Source organism: Lycorma delicatula, chromosome 4, assembly GCF_047948215.1.
Source record: "Lycorma delicatula isolate Av1 chromosome 4, ASM4794821v1, whole genome shotgun sequence".
In the NCBI taxonomy this organism is placed as follows: Eukaryota; Metazoa; Arthropoda; class Insecta; order Hemiptera; family Fulgoridae; genus Lycorma; species Lycorma delicatula.
Genome location: NC_134458.1, coordinates 154,042,835 through 154,065,008, shown reverse-complemented (window position 1 = coordinate 154,065,008; position 22,174 = coordinate 154,042,835). Strand labels below are relative to the sequence as shown.

Here is a 22,174-nt window from a genome sequence, read left to right as displayed (position 1 = left end):
TACAGCAGATAGCTTAAAAACTTCGTATAGAAATATTACGTAAATAAAATACTACTCGAAAAGATACCCTTGATAAAAAAATTACCCACCGAAGTCGTTATAAATTTAATTTGTTATTTATTTTGTTTTCTATTCCTAATATGTACGTTGCAATCTGTTCAACTAGAGAATAAAATAAGCAACACTTGGGCCGATGAGATGAGGATGACATGTACAAGTAAATAATGGAATGTAGTCTTGCAGAGACTCAGGCCGACTATTCCTGGCATCTCTGGTTAATTCAACCTTAACCACCAAAGTACATCGGTATCCAATATCTAGCATAAAAATTCGTATAAAGGTAACGTAACTAGGATTTGAACCTCACAATCAACTTCGAAAATCAGCTGTTAAATAGCTGATTTAGGGCGACAGTTTTTCTACTAGACCAATCCGGTGTTTATTTGATTAAACATAAAAGGCTGAATGTAGAAAGGAAGCAAAAATTAGTGCTTAACCTTCCACGCGAGAGGTACACATACCCGCCATTCATATTTTCAACACCAAGAGCAGCTCCTCAACACAATAAAAAAAAGGGTAGGTTCTATTTAACAATTAACACCTCCTGGTCGGATCATCTAAGTATCGAAAAAATAAAAGGGTTAAGTAAAAATATATCACGAATGGGACTGCTTATAGGGCACGAATCAATATAACTACAATACGTTTCTTTCTTTTTCCTATTTAGCCTCCGGTAACTACCGTTTAGATAATACTTCAGAGGATGAATGAGGATGATATGTATGTGTGAATGAAGTGTAGTCTTGTACATTCTTAGTTCGACCATACCTGAGATGTGTGGTTAATTGAAACCCAACCACCAAAGAACACCGGTATCCACGATCTAGTATTCAAGTCCGTGTAAAAATAGCTGGCTTTACTAGGACTTGAACGCTGGAACTCTCGACTTCCAAATCAGCTGATTTGGGAAGACGCGTTCACCACTAGACCAACCCGGCGGGTAACTACAATACGTTTAGCTAAATTTTACTCCCGAAAAAGTAATTATAAATAAACATTTTGTCTACAAGGAATTTAATTATCGATCGGTTTTCAAAAACAAGAATCGAAATTAGGCGATACCATATTTTGTTTTATTTCATTTTCGTCTATTAAATTGTTTGCTACAATTTTTTCGTATGAAATTACATCTGCGAAAAACTGTTTCTTTTAAGGGGAGTCAGAGCACCCGTTCAAAACTAAAAAATTATGACCTCTACTAAATAGCCACAAACAAATATTTTTCTTTAAAAAGGACAGTCTATATTTCAATAATTATTACGATAAATTCATACTTCAACCGCCTTTAAAAATACAACCCTTATTTCATGATTTCCATACAACCAGATAAAATTGAAATGAAGACGATATACACTGTAATAGCTTGGATACGTTGTATGCAATATAACCTACAATACTTTAAACGATTTATTATATTAAGTAGATAATAATTATACTAATCTACGTATCTAATTTCCTATATAAAAGAAAACAAAAAAAATTTTGAAAAATTTTTTCAAAAAATCAGAAACCCTGCTGCTGTTCATTCTGCTCAAAAAGATCAATAATATTTATTACCGCAGGATTTCTATTACAGGACCGTTTCATTGAATTAATTATAGAGTCCAGCGTGTAATTTGTTCCGACAAATTGCAATACAATACAAAACAATACCTGTGAACCTTAGAGCGCTAAGTCACAACCGAATCATCCTTGAAATCATTGAATCATCATTTCCCCGTCGACTAACTTCCGCATTAAAAAAATATTAAATCATAGCAAAAGGTTTCCTCTCTTGGCTTTAAATTTTGCTCGTTTATAATAATTCAGCGTAAGGTATGTATCTGTGCTATTCAATCATTTCAAAACTATACCGTGAAACGACAATGAAAAAACACTTACGAGATCAACCGTTTTAGCGGGAGTCATGTTAGGATTCATAATGATATTCTTAGAGGGGCCTGTCTACCCCGACTATAATATCATTAGAAAGCTATAGAAAGGAACCGTAAAGAAAATAGAATTTTCGGTGGAATATCGGTGGAATATAGGAATATCGGTGGGAAGATGTCGTAATTTTCTTTCTCCACGTACGTATATTAAAATAGCATAATCTTTAAAAGGTAACAAAAACTAACACGAGACATAAGTCGCTTCCATAAATTATAGTTATACAAACACAATCCACGTAAGGATTTCTAGATAAAATGAGGAATGAAGTGGTTTCTCGTTACCTTAACCCCTAACCCGAATGTAATAATACCAATCACGGACCAAACATCGGAATTAGTCCGACCAAATTAAACTTATGAGAGAAAAAATTGTTATCTGGACTTTCATAATCGGAAATGGTAAAGGAGCTTACAATTAACGTAAAAATAATAGATGCATGAGCGGAGGTGGCGGATGGGTGAAAGAGGAGGGGAGGTTGGGGGTTGAAAAAAATGTCAGATACAAAAGTTGTAGTTCATGCGAAAATCTACAACTTTTGTAGAGATCACGTTTTAACATAACCTCAAAATTTCCGAGAAAAATCTTTTCTTTTTTCGTTTTTTATTTTTCATTTCCGCAAAAACAATTTAATTTTGACGAAACTTGGTGAAAGTATACATTTCTGTGTCTTACATAACCACAAATGTTTTTGACGTCAACTTTCGCCGGAAATCGCAATAATACCATTTTTCACCCCTTTTCAACCCCCAAAATCAACTCTCCACAATTCCCGCTCACGTATTTATTTTTTTACGTTTATTATAAGCCCCTTTACCATTTCCACTTATAAAAGTCCAGGTAACAATTGTTTTTTCCCCTCTAAATTTCGATCGATGTATGTGCCAAGCCCGATGAAATTCAAATAACATTCGGCCCTACAAGTGACACTTTCAATCGGTTCATCGTAGTGGTGGTGGGAATAGAAAACATCGTTACCCTTGAAGAAAGCAATTCTATCACCTCTTGTACCTCATGTGATTTATACGTACATTAAATTCAGTTTAATCGTAAAACGTAACGAGAAAGTAATACGTTGTAGTTTTGATTTTAATAATAAAATAAATATATATGAACGGTAAAAGGTAAACTGTGAATGCTGACAAAAGAATTACACATAAGCCTCACATTATTGAAGAAATATTAAGAATTATTAAACGAGCAAAAAGTTGCGAAACTTACATATTCACTGTGTGTTCTATAAGCTTTAATTCGTACCTTCTATTTCTCAGCGATTACTTCTAAAATACAAAGTCAAATAAGCTGAATAGAAGAAATCGTCTGTCGTCACACGGATTGAAAGTTGGCATCAGAAAAATGTTTTCGTCAAGAAAAAGGTTATTAGTTGATTTATAAATCGGACAATATTGTAAGGGAAACCAAGTTTCAAGGAAGTAAAGGCTGTATCAACAAGTTCACGAAAAAAGCTTATTTGAACAATCTATTAAAAAAAAGTGAACCGGCTATAAATATGTTTTAAAAAGCAGTCGCAGCGCGATATATTAAATTAGATGAAAATAAAATTACTATTATAAAAAATTTGTTAAATATTCACTTACTTGGATCAGGAATCCAAGAGCAAATACGTTCGAAAGGTTTTGAGGACCGCCAGTATATTTCATAGCTTTTGTAAAATATACACATTTCGGGAAATCTTTTAACCTATTTCGTAAACTTAATCACTATATTAGCATGGATAGCACCCTAATATCGAATATATTATTCGCTGTTTAATAAACAACACCGTATAATTAAATTAATTATACTCCTTAGAATCCATTAATCCATTAACTTACAACACAAGTACTTCTTAGAACGTTACAATAACAGAAACATTTAGACAGTCAGATCTAAATGTTCTTAAAATTTTATATCACGAACAAAATTACTAACGATCAGCCTACTGCACCTTATCGACCTACTTTGAATAAATTTTTCAAAAGGTATTTTATCTTTAACATTCCTAATAAACGGTAAAAGAAATTGTAGATTAAAAAAAAATTAAACTAAAATTTTCACCTGTAGAAACAGTCCGATAAAGGAAGAAAAGAACAAACGACAAACAACGGATACAATGATGTAATAAAATAGTTTTTTTTTCCGTAGGGCTTCCTAAATAAATAACACACGACGATGTTACTACACGAGGGCAGCCATTTTTATCTTAAAGGGCGAAAATTGGGTTCACTGTCAAGGGCAGACTAACCAGGCAAGAAGAAGCCGTACGCACTGTGAGCCCCGATACTACACTGAACAAAGACGAGTAAAATTATATGGGAAACGTTACGTTTACAGTATAGATTGTCCCTAACACAAGAAGAAACACGCAATACATATCTGACAACAATCTACAAAAAAAAAACTACGGTATATACACTTTACTTAATACGGTATACGTCTGTAATATTTTTTTCTTATATTCGAGAGTTCTAGATATAAAATATATTCTTACTTCAGAATGTACTTCGATCTTTTGTTAAAAAAAATCGCAAAAAACCGTTGAAGTCACACACGTAACATAATGAAGTAGATGTACCCTCTCAAGACAAAAACAAAAATTAATAATTTTTATAGCTATAATATCGTTACATGCCTACATAATACGACAAATTAGATTATCGCCAAAATCTTAAAGGTGAACTAGTCATTAACCGACCATTATAACGCTATACAAAAGCTGCACTGTATTAACATACTATACAGCAAAATTCTTTCAGCAAGTCACATTCAACGTTAAACGACATAATATAAATAAATGTGATGTAACATCGGAATAAAAGAACACGATGAGTCATCTAAAATCTGGTATAGAATGAATATACGACGTATACCACACATTGACGTACACATTTTTTTTTTAAATAGACCAAAAAAGGAACTATATTAATATTTTAAAAAAAAACATATCCTAAACTTTTAAGAAAACTCACTAAAAATTAGTAAAAAATATATATAAATCTTTAGGTTTTATTCCACCATTTTCAAGTCGATTTTTTATTTTAATTTGTTTAGGTTTTTAACAGATGGATAGGCCGATCAAAAAGATGACCTTATTTCACAAGTAAGATATAAGAGAGAATAAGTTTGATAAAAGTAAGAAAAAGAATGCAAAGAAACGATGTTGACCGCTATCGAGCGTGAGTTAAACTTTTCTGGAATGAGAGAATATTTATAATTTTTTACCTCTCAAGTTTTCCAACTAATTTTCTAGGATTTTCGTGCGAAAAATACTTTTAATATCAGAATGACGTCACCTCATAATAACCTAATATTTTGTAACAAAAAAAAGATTTTAAATACCTTCAAATCGATGTACTTTTTCAAGTTTAAAAAATATTAATTTATTTGTAGTTATTTTTTTATTTATTTTATTAATTAAATACTTAAAGGTTTAATACAATTTAAAAATATCCCATTAAAATTACCTTACATAAAAATATCTTACAAAGGGACCACCGGAGAAAAACTTTACAAAACTAAAAAATTAAAAATCCTGGAATTTGTCAAATAAAGTACAAATAAAAAAGTCGATTTTTTTCTATTTTAGCAATTTACCACATAAGCTCGAATTTTGTGCCAAGGATATGAAATGGAAATGTTTTAGGGTATAAAAAATGCCATAACCCCATCTCCTTTAAAACAGATTTAAATTTATGAGTTAAATTTGAATATAAATCAGATTTACGAACATTTATAAATCAAAAGTTTAGAAAACATTCGCACTTAAAAAAAAAACTACGATATAGTATTATTTGTTTCCATTACAAAAGGGTAAAAAAGTTAATATAAAAGAGTAACTTTAAGAATTTTTCAGTCTAATATTTATTTTGAAAAAAGCGATCCAAAAGTCATTACACATATTGCCTTATTAAATTTTAATATAATGAACATAAAAATGTATAAGAATTAAACGCGGCAAAAAAATTTCTTATCGCAACCGCGGTCAAATAACTCGCGCTGGTTTTTTTTTCTATCAGTATATTTGATAAAAGAATATTTATTACACATCATAATTAACAGTATCAATGGACTTGCGCGGTGCCAAGGCCGAAAGCGGTACAAAATCCCAAAATAAACAAGAGACAGTAGTAATAGCGCTATAAACAATCGGCGAACGGTTTGTGTTGCGACGATCTCATTGCAAACCGTACAGTCTACCGCAGATGCCCCTTTCACACCGAGCAGCTGATGAACCTTTCTTTATTTGCTCCGCAAACCTTATCGCAGCATATCTAGACTCATATCACAAAACTATAACACTATGGCACGGGTATTATAATTTATATAAGACTTCATAAAGAAAGGAGACTGTATTCGATCGGTATGTCCTCCAATACCTCGTAAATATTTGCGAGACCGAACCAATTTCCATGAAAATTCTTCTAGCCGACTTCTATAACTTAATATGTATATTTTTTTCTCTCTAAATTATATTTAATTAAATAATGAGGAAAAAGAATAAATCCTTTAAATAAAAAAATAAATATTTTTTTTACAAATGTAATCAGAAAATTATTAAATTCCACAAAAACAATCCTTCGGAAAAGAAAGAATAAAGACGAATTTTATCCTGGATTAATTATTGTTCATGTATTTTGTTTAAGTAGAACAGTAAATTTATGTTACAACTGTGTAATACAGAACACTTTATTATATATATATATAACATTTGCAGATGAAAAATTCCATTTCATATTTATTAGCACAAATAACCACAAAACACATTTGCCTAATAAAAATTAAATTCCAAAGGATTGCATTACAAAAATCTTTTTTTGCGCGTCATTCCAATAACATTGGCCTTGAAAATAACTTATGTTAATCTGTAGTATCCTTATTAAGCACAAAATGATTAGAATAGATTTAAATTTATGATTAACGTTACGTTTATCGATTAAAATTACACAACAAACCAATTTATTAAAAATCTAATGTAAACCGATCTACTATGTACTACAATGAACTACTTATGTACGGTTCAGCTGGATACTTCCACTTAATTCCGGAGACGGGTGAGGGTTAACCTTTAAAAGCCTGGGCCTATATTCTCGGACTGTTTTTTAATATCGTTTGACATTTACATATTGTACATGAACATGAATATTTTAACGAGAAAGATAGGACGAGTGAAACGACGTATGGAAAATACCAGATCTTTAGCTAAGGTCTGAACTTGGGTAAGGATCGAATCCGAGATCTGCTGATATAAAAGCTTATAGTTACACTCACCATCCGGAAGAAAAACAATTTTTTCCGGTACATGACAGATATTCAAAGCATAATCAGCTAGCCTATTACTGAATAAAGACACCCCGACTTCACCGAAAACTACAAACGAGACGAACACATTGAGGAGTCTTAAAACTTCTTTTGGTTAGGATCGTTTTTATGAATTTTCGGTCACTCTTGAGTAAATCATCCAATTTTCATCTCCGTTATCCTTGACAAACTAATATTTTGTAAATTCAGGTCTGAATTCATTAAATACTGAAACAAGGAGCAAGAGGAGGCGTTTAGAGTTATCTTATAGTTTGCACAGTTACTCAATAGTTTAATGAGAAAAGCTCTGCTTATGCACTTTTCTGGAGTATTCAATGACTACAAACGGCTTAACCAGGAACTAAGATACTTATCAGATAAAGCTGTCTCCTAACGGCTTATATGCATACAATTACATTGTAAAATAAAAATGTATTTCCAGCTCTCATTGAAAAAGTTTGTTTCAAATGATTTATCATAAATAAATTTTTTTTTAAATGTAAATTCATTTTTCAACAAAGTTTTTTTCAGTTTAAATTTAAGTAAAATTTATATAAACGGTAAATTTTTAGTACATATTCTTGTTACCTAAGATTATAGTTTATGACATTAAACATATTTACATTAAATACATGCGTACACAAAACCGAACTGATGTAATCATTCCAGGATGATTGTACACTCAGTTCAGCATCACAGAAAATTACACAAGTCTTATTAGAAACATTACGATTATAAGTGCATGAATAATACATTATATTTTATTAAATTCAACATATTATTAAATTTTATATCTGAAATGTAAACTCACGAATTTGAATCTTAAAACTAGTACGAAATAATTTTTTAATTAATTAAAAATAATTAACGTGTTTTTTACCATCAAAGTTAAAAATATCATATCCATTATCGTCATTCGACATCGCATCGTCCTCGCATACACTACATGAAAAATGCGGTTTATCCTCGCAAAGTTAAATTCTTTTATTTCCTGGAGCTCAAATTCTCTTAAAATGTCTCTCGTCGCTTTTCCATTTTAAAAAAACACCGATTCAAAAATAGGAAAAAGCTCACAAACAAAACAAAAACGGTATTCACAAAAAATTATTTTACAAGCCAGTGTAGTATAAGACAGTGACTACGAAAGGTTATACAAAAACAGATACAATGCGTTTAAAAAACATGAATATTATTATAACAGCCTCCCCTAAAGAGTACAAGGAAAGGTACTGAAGCTTATTATAATGCGACGATGGATGGCAGTTTAGTAGAGCAAAAATGATGAAGTTCATGTAGGATACACCGCTTTATGAATTAAGAGTTAATACAGCCGTCTCTATTACTATAGTTCTTTATTCTATAACAAAATATGTAGAATAAAAAGTAATTGAATGATTGTTTTTCCTTTCTGATTAATCTTAAAAGTAACCGGCGGGGCTTGTGGGTAAATACGATAATTCTGATGATCCATAACTTCATTATAAGATAATCTAAAAAATAAATATTATTTAATAAAATTTACGATCAGGTTTTTTTGTCTGTTAATTTTTTTTTTTTAATTTGACCGACGGCTGGTTTCAGTACGGTGGCCGTTAAACGATATTCTATTTCAACTATCACACGAAAGAAAGTAATAGATTTTTTCTTCACTGAATCAAATTTTTTAAAACATTACTGCAATAAGTATATAGTTTCATTCCACAATTTAATAATAATAAAAAAAAAAGGATGAACAAGGGTTGTAAAAGAAAGAAGAATCCGCATAAAGCTGCTGGGAAAAATCAGCCATCTGTTGGAAAAAGTACAATCGTTTCAGTAGCACTACAACCTAATTGTTCCATAGCATCCGAAACATCTCAGGAAGTAGCATAATTAGATTAAAGGGTATGAAAGAAAAGTAAAATGCTGAAAGGTCAAAGCGACATTTAATAGATCATTCATGTAGTCAGACAAGTCAAGATGAAGTTTTACTGCACAAATCGTTTTGTTTGTACAAAACGATTAATGACCATACCAATTGCACCACTTAAATGAATTAGCGTAAAGGAATATCTATAGTAAAACGGAAGTACATACACTTCATAAAAACATTAAAAAATACATAGAAAGAACCGAAAAACATATAAAAAGTAGTGTTTAATTTCACGTAAGTTTTTAATTATGTTAAAGAATATGGAATACACAGAAGGGAAAAAAAAATAAAAACCTCTTAGTTCAATTAACAGCAACATAATGAAAGTTCACTGTTAATTTCAATAGAATCTAATACTAAAGTCATGTTTTTCACTTCTTGTCATTTTATGTTCACTAAAAGCAATTAAATTAAGACATGTTTAACGAAAGAGAAAATATTCATTAAATCCTACAACTGACTTAAAGCAATGTAATAACTTTTCATACTTATCCCATAAGAAAATTTAATTTAATTACAAGCTCGGTCGACAAAACAAATTTTCAATTAAAAATCAGGAACACATATTCCATAAGTTAGATAATATAACACTGCGCTAAAACTATAATAGTACGTTACGTACAATCAAATTAGAATTTACTAATAAAAATCAATTATAAACGTCTTCTACTTTAAGGCCGTTTTTAAAACATACTCGTACATAAAACTTAACCGCTACAAACTAAATATATTGTATCTCGAAGATACTATATTTTTTTCATTTCTTATTAGCCACAAAAGCTTTTATGTTAACAGATTTAGAAATAATACTAAAAAAAATTAATACTGTATACATGAAGTACTTTATGACAGCAAAGAAGATAATACAAAAACAGAAGCGTTAAGAACTTTTGAAAAATGCGATGCAGGAAAATGTTAAAAATTAGGTAGGTTGATAAGAGTAAAAAAATGAAGATAAATACAGGAAGTGAGAAGTTTACGACAGAATCTTGTGTATAAAAATGTCCATCGGTAGGCCATACCTTACAGCAATTTGATAAATGAAACCGGTCGTCGAAGGAAGAATAGTGGATCAACAAACATAAAATTATTGTATATGAAATGAATATCTGAAAGGGTAGAATGTAGAATTTTGAGATCAAGATATTTAATGTACACATTAAGTAACGGAGAAGTACGTCAAACAAAACAGAATAACTAACGATTGAAAAAATTCGGTGGATCTATTAAGGTGGTGCCACGAAAAATAATCTGTTCTCGAATTTTTTTTACCGCCAACTGAAACAGCAGGGGTTTCTGGAGAGATTGGTATATATAATATTCGACAGTCCGTTTAGTAAATCTCATTCTTTCTAATTTTTAAAAAAAGCCTGCACTTGTTTTCTTTCCTAAGCAACATCCCATTCTTCACGAAAAGTGGCATAACTTTGAAATTTCTGCATAGATTTTCACGTTTTTTTAAAAATTGTACGGTATATTTTGTTGTTCAAGTTGGCAGCCTTGCCAACCCGGCTTTTGAAGTATTATTCACGTACATCGGCTACGAGTTAGGCATATCCAGAGAAGGATGGGCTTCCGGCTTAGAAAATTAAGCACAGATAACAAAAATATTTTACTGTCTGATGGAAAAAAAAACGTCTGGCAAAGGTAGACTGACAGACAAGGAAATAAGTTACAGTCTTACTATGGTAATTCCATAAGATAAAATTGTTCCAGTGCAGACCAAACGAAACGAGCTGCTTGGGCCATCTATTTTCACAGGATTTCGACGGATAAAAAGCCACCACATAACCTCTGTCCCACTGGAGATACAACTTGGTGCAAGTACAATAAATGTAAAATTAATAATAAAAACTACGTTCACAGAAACCCTTTACCAAAGGCGATAGGTGATGTAATTAAGCGAACATCCAAAAGTTTGGCTGATCCAGATTTATTACTGAAATGTTTCAAGGACTAACAAAATCCAAATGAGGCCTTCAATCATATTGTGCGGTCATGCATACCCAGGACAGTATTTGTTGGCTTGACAGCATTATCATGTGGAGTACATGATGTTGTTATAAGTTTTAATGATGGGAATGCTGAGCGTATTATTACATAAGCATTTGAATTAAATCCAGGAGTAAACATGGTAAGGGATTTGATGACCGATGTCTGAAAGACTCTTACAAAAAAGCATAAGATTTGTATAAGAATAAAAGGATGAAAAGAAAAGCTGCTGACGAAGAAGAAAACCCTGATGACCCTTTCTATGGTGCAGGAATGTTCTAGTATTGTGGTAAGTGAAAAAGTATAAAGTTATATATTTATATGCGTTTTTCCAAAAATTTAGAAATTCTCTGCTTATGTTCCTTTTTCTAAAAAACGGTTGAAGGTAGGTGAATGAAATGTTTACAATATTTTATAGGGTGTAGATGTACCTACTGAGTTACTTATAGCAAGAAATTCCATTTGGAAAGTAAATTAAAAATATATTTCGGCAAAATATGGCAATTGAAAACAGACGTTAGGGAAATCATTTTTTTTTTAAATTTGTTTCAAAAAACCTCAGTAAATTTATAAAGGGCTCAGAAAGGTCTGTTAAAAAGCTCATTTTTGTAGGCCTTCTGAGAGCTGGGAAAAAGGAAATGAAATTTGAGAAATTAACATTGACAAGTTACATGGTACCATGTGACCTTAGATAAGATCCCCTACTTAACTTACTTAAGGGAAGTTCTATAAAAATCGTTTATAAATGACTAAAATTTTTTGCTCAATAATGACACAACCTTAACTTTCCCTGTAATTCAAATGAAGATACAAGTAAAAAATCAGCTGGTGTGATGTAAATTTCCTATAGTAGATGCTCTGGAAATTACACTGACATGTAAAATACTTCAAGATCGGCGTGGACCGATGTACCGGCAAGATTTTTGAAATATTTTCACATCATGAGAAAATACTGTGATAACTACGTGCTGTTATTCCTATTTCTGATATACCTTCAAATAGATTTTCATTGGCCTCTTTAAAGGCAATTAATGTTTCAATGTTTTTGTCATTTGTTCTGGTAAATGAACATCACCACTAAAAATATAAATTACCACAAAAATACCACTCTCATGGAAACATTTATGCCATTAATAACTTGTGTTTATTTCACTGTAGTTTAACCAAATGCTTTTTCAGATTGCATTACCAGACATGATGCCAGCTATATTATATTGCAACACTGTCAATGCTGCCAACATACAGACAATAATCTCCCTGTAATGTTTACTATTTAAAATATGAGGTACCAACCCCGGTTACTGAAACCACCTCACTTGTTACCTCATGCTGACACACCTGTTTGTTACCAGCTCATGTTGGCACAGCCAACAATTACACTGAAATGTCAAACTTTGTTAGAAAGCAACTATTAATTTGCATTCAGTTTCTACAATACTTTTGTATCCTAATTTTATTTTATTTATATGCAGGGAAATTTAGGAGGAATGGGAAACAATTTGGGAACTGATTCTAGAGTTTAAAATAAGGAAAAAAGTCCATACAAGCATATGTTCAAAAATGCATTGCTATCGAGCTACACCTAGCGAAAAATTTCACCTGGATTTCAGTTACTCCAGGGAAAATATGAGATAGTGAAATTTTCAGAGTGTTATATAAGGAGTAAACTTCATGGTTTCTTATGTTTTTGACCTGAAAAATCGAGTAAAGCAGATCCCAGATCTGTAACTCCCGCATTTTTAATGATATACAATGAAAAACAGAAACATTTGGCGATAAAAACATGTTCTTTTTTAGGTTTGAAGTACAATAACTTTGTTAAATGACTAATAAATGCATAAATTTTATCAACAAAACTCGTACAGAATTAATTCTGAAAAAATTTATTAATAAAGTCTATGAAAAAACAAAAAGAAATGAACTTCCATTAAAAATAAAACTTGACAGAAAAATGTCAAGAATTTAAAAAAATTAAAAAACGTTCTGGGACCTGTTTTTATTCGATTTTTCAGGTCAAAAGACCTAAGAAACTATCAAGATTTACCCCCTTGTATAACACCTTAAAAATTCCAGTATGACCTCATTTCACCAGAGGAACTAAATTCAAAGTGAAATCTTTTGCTAAAACTCTTTGAAATAACTCTAAAACCAAGCATTTTCGGATATATGTTTGTATCTTGTTTTTCCTTATTTCAAACTCTAGAATCAAAGTCCCAAATTATTTCTCTTTCCTACTGAATCACTCTGTATGTATGTGTGTATAAATTCTGTGAGTAGATAAAAAAATAAATACATTTGTGAAAAATACCTTTAAAAGAAACCCACTTCGGAATTAAAGAGCAAGCATGAGAGAACAAGAAAGAGCTTCCTTTTAAAGGTTAAAAAATTATATAATTTCATTATTTAATGTTAAACGGAAGTGTATTAAATGGAGGACATATAAGTAAATCCCACAACACGCGCGCGCGCACACACACACTTATTTTAATGGAGAAATCTTTCAAGCTGGATTTTAAACATTGTAAAAAATCCACTCAATAGCCTAAGGTATTCACTACGACCATATTTATTCACTTTCTTCTTCAATAATTTTTTTAAGGTTGAAAAATTTATAGCAATAAGACATTATTTTAAATATGGTTAACAGCTATAAACAATGAAGGCTAACCTAAAATGAACATTGTATATATAAAAATAAGTTTAAATTGTATTCAGAATCAAAATAATCAAATAACAAACTTTATTCTGAAATAGCTTGTCATTCATTCATTAACTTACAATGAAAACTTATAAATTATATAACAGAGTAAATGAAAAATTAATATTTCACTTTCATATTTAATTCAAATTATATACATTAACTCAACTGCAATAAGCTAAATTGAGGCTTGAGGGTATTATATTACTATACAATAAAAGTTTAACAAATCAATAAATGTGTAGAACAAATAAGTAAAATAATTTTTATTATAATTAGGTAATAATTATTCTTTCAATTATTTTAATAAATATTTATTATTCTTTTAAATTAACATAAATTTCAGTTAATTTTACTTGAGGGAGAAAATGAAATAGACATATTTAAACAACTCAAGCAATTTATTATTAAAATTTCAATCATCATAGCTACACAATTCACAGAAAAACAAACATAAATGAATGTCTGCTAAAATAATTTTCCTGCATAAAATAGAAGTTTTTTTAATTTAAAAATTAAAATGAACAAATTTTTACTAAAATACAAATAAACTCTTAACAATTATCCCGTATGATACTTTTTCATTATTTTTTTTTACATATCATTTTATATTATAGCGAACATAAGACTGGTTTAATAATTACATGTTAAATCAAATATCTGTAAATTATATCCTATTATAATCTAATGTTCTACATTTGTAATTTCAAAGGAAAGGAGGGGCTATTTTTAAAATTTAAAGAGATGAAAACCAGGATAAAGAAACTTTCCCGAACGGGGTCTGGATGGATAGTTTATTAGTTCAGATGTATATTTCCTCATACTACAGAACTCTGGTGAGATTCTTCTAAGGGCCTATTCTGCGGTGGCTCTGTAATTTATTTGGAAAATTAAAATTTTATAACATCACAGCATATAATAAAGCTAGTAAATGTAATCAAAGAGTAATACACTCTCTTACCATGAGCTAAATGCCCAATTTTTTATGGAGGTTACCTGCTGCCCTAATTGGTTCAATTCTCACATAACAGTTTCACCTCATAGATTTTCCTTCCTCACCAGACTTATTTCTTCTTATCGGTAATTCCTTTTGGGTTCTATGGAATCGGATAAAGCTCTGTTATAGTGAGAATGCAAGGAGCCATGAAGAGCCCAGAACAAGGAGTGCAATATATCTGGTGTGGGACAGATCTGACCAAACAACATTTCCTGTACAGTAGTAATAATACAATAATTCTAACAGCTGAAGCGCCCATCAGGTAAGGCCCACCCTCCTAATCGCACCTAAAAATAAATAAAGTTACCAATACAATAAAATAGGATAAATAATCACCATTGGATTCATGTTTAATTAAGTTTCCCCACAAGCCAAAAAATAGAAAGTATTCACAAAATAATAATCTGGTTAATTACTTTAGCAGATTTTATATTAATGAATGTTATTAAAATTTACATTTATTCTAAAAACCATCAAAAAATTAATCTGTTTTTAAATTGAAAGTGATAATTTTTATAACATAAATATTTGTAATGTAATGCTCTTAAGCATATTAATTTGTTTCTTAATAATATTAATTTACTCTTAAAATGTAATAGGTTAATTGTTAGAATCATATTGATCATTTTATAATATTGGACCTAAAATTATTTCAACTGTAATTAGGCTAGAGATCATAAATTACAAAAATAATTTTTTAAGCACAGACCAACAGTTATTACTTTCAAGCTAGCTTGTTTACAATTTTCCTGTAATAAATACCAGTGTAAATACCTCTGCTAAAGTAAAAAGTTAGCTTTGTTAACTTATTTGATCAATCGATGGGAACTACTCGATTAAACATTGTATCAGGTGTTAAAATTTAATCCTTATTTCATATCCTTTCACTTCTATGATCTTTCTTTTTGAGATCGTGAGTAATCAGATTTAAGGATACAAATTATTGTCTCTTCCAGAATAAAAAAAATACACAGAGATATTAATAAATATAGACTGACATCAATTCTCAACCGATTCAAATATAAATAAAATATAATAATCTGTTTAAAAATGCGGAATGTTAATGTGTCCAGATCACATACTGTTTATCATAACCGAAACGGCTGTAGGTGAACTGACTTATCACAAGTCATTCTCAAAAAAAAAAAAAAATGACAGCCATTTTCAAGAGCAAACATCTCATACCGGGCTTAGCAGGAAACATTAGGAATCAAGTGATTTACCATCACCTCCTTCCTCAAGTTAAATATTCTATTGAACACCAATATACCAACTCATACAAGTGCCACCTTAACTCTGTTCATTGTCAATGGCTAAACAGTTAAAAACCAACTCTTAATTGATATCTTTTTAGATCCCAGGTATTGAATGATGAAGTACTTTACAAAAATCACAAGAAGGAATAAGAGGGCAGAAGACTAACGAATTCCAAACATTTAATTTAACAAACTACATTAATTTCTTAATAATTTTAAGATTGGTCAATCTAACATCAGTAAATGCTTAACTGTATAGAATGTATCTCTGCAGTTTGTAGAATTGTCAATAACTGTTATTATTACGCGACTACAAAAAATTGTACATTGCAGTTTTTTATTTGGAAATACTTAAGTCAAACTACAAAAAAAGTAAGTTTTACTCTTTTTTGTTTGTTTTACAAGCTACCAATAAAATCAGTATAATAATTAAATAAAAAGATAAAGTAATCAAGTTCCTCAATGTTTATTAAGAAAAAAAAAGTAAATAATAATAATAGCAATACTAAAATATAATAGAGTAAAAACTGTGTTAATTTGGTTTCTGATAATAAAAAAAAAACCAATATAAATTTTCATGAATATTTTTGAAACTCATCCGAAAAATGTTTACCATCTTTTATTTGGTGCACAAGATATATTATTAAAATCAAATTAAAAAAATTCCTTTTACAGAAATATTATCCTTTTAAGTTTTTATAAACACTAATTTATACCTGAATTTTGTACACACATGTTTAATGTGCATGTTCTTCAATACATACTCAAATACTTCACAATTAAAGCAATTATTTTTTTTTTGCATTAATTTTATTTATTTATTACCTTAGCATTACTAAGAAGTGTTAACACTTAGAAGAAGTGTTAACACTTAGAAGAAGTGTTAGGAGAAGACCAATTTGGTTTCAGGAAAAGTATAGGGACAAGGGAAGCAATTTTAGGCCTCAGATTAATAGTAGAAGGAAGATTAAAGAAAAACAAACCAACATACTTGGCGTTTATAGACCTAGAAAAGGCTTTCGATAACGTAGACTGGAATAAAAAGTTCAGCATTTAAAAAAAATTAGGGTTCAAATACAGAGATAGAAGAACAATTGCTAACATGTACAGGAACCAAACAGCAACAATAACAATTGAAGAACATAAGAAAGAAGCCCTAATAAGAAAGGGAGTGTGACAAGGATGTTCCCTATCTCAGTTACTTTTTAATCTTTACATGGAACTAGCAGTTAATGATGTTAAAGAACAATTTAGATTCGGAGTAACAGTACAAGGTGAAAAGATAAAGATGCTACGATTTGCTGATGATATAGTAATTCTAGCCGAGAGTAAAAAGGATTTAGAAGAAACAATGAACGGCATAGATGAAATCCTACGCAAGAACTATCGCATGAAAATAAACAAGAGCAAAAGAAAAGTAATGAAATGTAGTAGAAATAACAAAGATGGACCACTGAATGTGAAAATAGGAGGAGAAAAGATTATGGAGGTAGAAGAATTTTGTTATTTGGGAAGTAAAATTACTAAAGATGGATGAAGCAGGAGCGATATAAAATGCCGAATAGCACAAGCTAAACGAACCTTCAGTAAGAAATATAATTTGTTTACATCAAAAATTAATTTAAATGTCAGGAAAAGATTTTTGAAAGTGTATGTTTGGAGTGTCGCTTTATATGGAAGTGAAACTTGGACAATCGGAGTATCTGAGAAGAAAAGATTAGAAGCTTTTGAAATGTGGTGCTATAGGAGAATGTTAAAAATCAGATGGGTGGATAAAGTGACAAATGAAGAGGGATTGCGGCAAATAGATGAAGAAAGAAGCATTTGGAAAAATATAGTTAAAAGAAGAGACAGACTTATAGGCCACATACTAAGGCATCCTGGAATAGTCGCTTTAATATTGGAAGGACAGGTAGAAGGGAAAAATTGTGTAGGCAGGCCACGTTTGGAGTATGTAAAACAAATTGTTGGGGATGTAGGATGTAGATGGTATACTGAAATGAAACGACTAGCACTAGATAGAGAATCTTGGAGAGCTGCATCAAACCAGTCAAATGACTGAAGACAAAAAAAAAAGCATTACTACTGCTTTTTAAAATTATAATTTCCATGTATAAAGAAAGAACTATGTGAAACAGTCATTAAAAATGAATAAAGGGCAAGAAACTTAAGAATTTTTTTTTGCAAAAGTTATTACTTAAAATCTAACACTAGTTGGTCATTTCAATTATACAATCATGTACACCCATAGATACTGAAAAAATAATTTTCATAAAAATGTAAATAAATAAATGAAAAATATAATTATTAACAGAATACAAAAGTGTTGTTTATAAACAAAACACTAAATAATAAGTACATCCATAAAGTTGAATAAACTTCTCTTTTATGTTCAAAAATTGTATACTTTGTAATACTGTTATGATGAAAGTTTTCCCATAGATTTTCTTGATACTAGAGAAAAAAGCAAACAATTCCTATAAATTAGTTTTGTAATTGAAAATTAGATGACCAACCATTCCTGAATTAATCTGGCCAATATTACAAATAACTGTGTCACGATTGGAATAAAGAATTTGGTAATCATTCTTTAGATGTATATAACTACCAAACTAAATTAAAATTTTATTCTGGGGAAAAACATAATTATTGGGTATATAGATCATGTAAGTAGATAGGGGTACTATTATTCCACGAATAAAAAATGTTTACAGCATTTACTAGGATGCAGCAAGAATATGGAAGACCTTGAGCAGCAACAAAATAAAGTAAACAAATACAGAGTTGATTACAGTCCATGTTAATAAAATAAATAATCAAGATGTAACTACATGAAGATTAAAAGACCAAATGAATAACATAAGTTTAATTCAGATCTGTTTAATAATTAAACTTATACTTCTGAAAAATAATGAGAAAATATTTACATTCAAACTAAACTACACAGAAAGTTCAAAATTATTCAACTGGTTTTATTTAAAGATTGTTAAAAATTATTAAAACTCCCGATCCAAGGAAAATTGCTCCAGGTACATATTTTTATAAAAATTTGAAGCTTACAAACATATACATCACAAACACAGGTTCTTACATTGATTACTGAAGGATGTGTATGTCATGACTTTTAATTACATAATAAATTTCAAATAGTGTATAAATAGTACAGGTTTGAGTCATTATTAATATTGGATTATATAAAACAGCTAGCAAATTTACAATCGCTAACAGTAAACTTTGATTTCCATCTTTAAATTAGGAGGATATTATTGATCCAACAACAATAAAACAAACTGGAAACTTATCATTCACAAGAATGATTCTTTCAAAGATGAATCGGAAAGTAGGTTTTCCTCCAGAATAAACTAATAATTCAAATGTAAAAATATGCTGTGAAAATTTAAAATTTCAGATATTCAATTTTTACCTAAGTTCACAAGGTAGAAAGAATATGATTGACACTGGCAATGACCAAACTGTTCAAGATATGTCACGTTTGGTTGAGCAATCCAATTATGAAACTGACAAGAAATGATAAATCAAAGATAATTAGACAGATTTTTGCTGGTTAGTAACAAATAACTAACCAGATATATGTAATGGTTTTTTATTTTGTAACATTTACCTTGTTTTCAAGAACTATTTTCTTTAGTAAATAAATTAACTATTTCATGTAATATAATTAAATAGTATTGTATGGTGGTTCAAATAATGTAGCCTATAGAAGTCAACCTTCTACAATTACATAAAATTATTAATGTATTTTTTTTAATACCTTGAAAAGCTTCAGGAGTCTAGGCCCAAACATGTGATTCAATATTAAATAAAATAAGCTGAAAAGATTATACAAGTGCTCTATTCTCGATCTACTCTAATTTTTTTGTTCCTTGTTTAAATAAGTTTATAACGATTCCTTATTTAAATACCAAATGTAAATAGGGTCCAAAATTAACAAATATCCTAAGGAACAAGGTAATCATGTTACTGGCTGTTAGATAATGATTACATAATACTTTTCCAGTGTTAATCAAAAAGCAACTTTGTTTCATGAAAACAGAATGAAGTAGAAAAAAAGTAGTATTTGGAAATCACTTAAACATAGCTACAAATATATCTGTATTAATGCATTGCTATACTGCATTGATTAAAGCCAATACAGCAGAACACCAATGGTGTGGAAATTCAAAAAATGTTTAGCATTTTAAATACTTTAAGAACAAATCCTACAGCAAAGGTAACTAAATACTAAAGGTGACCTTTTATAAATACTGTAAATATAGGCACAAAAAAATTATAAAGACTCCCTCCTTAAATTTAATCTGATCAAATTTTGGTAATTTTTCAAACTTTTAATTAACTATGACATTAATAATGGTAAATTGAGGGTTTTACTTTAACATTTTCTTTGAAATAACTAAATTATTTTTAAAAATTTCGTGGTCAGCTAAGAATACATATAATTTAAAAAATTTGTATTTTAAAATATATGTTTTAGTTTTTATCAATCTCTTATACCGACCAAATTAAACATTTGTAAAATTTTTCAGTGTAGAAGCCGTATTATAAACACCTGCTAAAAAAAAATTTTACGCATATATAAACAAAAAATCATTCAATACAAAATTAGTTTTAAGTTTCAAGTTTTACTAAAGACTGTATCGGATAAATATATTCGTACCGTAGGATACAAATAAAAAAAAGGTGTATGACAAAAAAGTGGTAACAATAATGCATCAAAATCCTTCGTAGTAAAACCGAACATATTAAGCACAACAGAAAAAAATTTACGACTGTAGATTTTTTTTTTCAAAGAGAAGCCTATACATGATGATAATGAAAATGGGATAATTTCTGTCACATCACATATTTGTATATTAACTCCAGAAACAAAAAAAGTAATTACAAAATCATTCAGCAAATATGATATGAAATATGTGAAAGATACGCAACAACCTAAGAAGCTAGGGTACAAATACTTCATAAGCAACGAATAAGTAGCCTCTTTGTTCATGAACTATGGGAAATAATAAATTATATTCACTTATTTCAACACAAAAGAGCACAAATACAATAAAAATCAAATATCTAAACGGTAATTATTCACTAAAGATAATAATTAAATAATTAAAATACACACTCAAACACCAGAGACTACGTTCTTTGAAAGCTGTAACGTCAGATTGCCATCTTGAAGAGCATGTTTTGAACTTTCAACGAATCCAATACGACAAGTTAATTAGTACAATACATTACCATAATAAATATGTAATAGAATCAAATAAAATATTACTTACACAATTGATAAAGGTAAAAGAAATCACTAAATAAAAACAACACTTAATAGACCTATCTCACACACACAACATTGGAACAAAATCGTTAACGAAACTACCAAAATCTCGCTAAACACGAGAATTGTGTTACAGTCCCGAGATTCTGCGTGACAGGAAATTCATATAACAGCTGACTGAGATACCTTGATATGTGCAATAAATTTAATATGAAAATATCGTTAAAAAAGTAGTGAATAAAAATTTAATTAATTTACAACCAATACTTAAATACTGTAAAAAAATATTTTTAAAGTATTAAAAAAATATTTTATTCAACTGTAATTATTCTATACAATCGAAAGAAACATTGAGAATATTATTTAAGGTTTCAAATATTATTGTGCTTCTTTATATGAGATATAAAGAATAAAAAATAAAGTTATAATGGCTTTATTTTTTAATTCATGACGTAAAAGTGTTTTTAGCCATTACCTAATGAATAAACCTTCAGGTAAATTTAGAGAATAAGATATTAAATGTAATCACGGCTTGAAAGAGTTTTCGTGTTGGTAATTAATTACTAGAGCATTGATTATAACGACAATACTGGTGTTTTTTGCAGTTGACATAGCCGTTTTAACGCCACAATTACTTGATAAACAGAACACCTCGCCTTTACTAACCCGAAACGAACCTAAAACCTCGCGTTTCTAAAATAGAACTAATTCAAAAACACATTTACAGTGAAGTGTAGCCTTTTGT

The 22,174-nt window shown here is 29.7% G+C and overlaps 1 protein-coding gene across 3 annotated transcripts in view; it reads right to left on the bottom strand.

The window, feature by feature from the left end:
* Positions 1–21,584, bottom strand: part of Lis-1 (LisH and WD40 domain-containing Lis-1) — a 118,992-nt gene extending 97,408 nt beyond the window's left edge. Inside the window, exon 1 of one of the 3 annotated variants that reach the window (XM_075364437.1) lies at positions 21,434–21,584. The gene's annotated coding sequence lies outside the window, so the exon portion shown is untranslated. Of the gene's footprint in view, positions 1–21,276; positions 21,296–21,433 lie in introns of those variants that run through there. The other 2 variants (XM_075364439.1, XM_075364438.1) reach the window with 2 other exon arrangements.
* Positions 21,585–22,174: the final 590 nt, after the last annotated feature.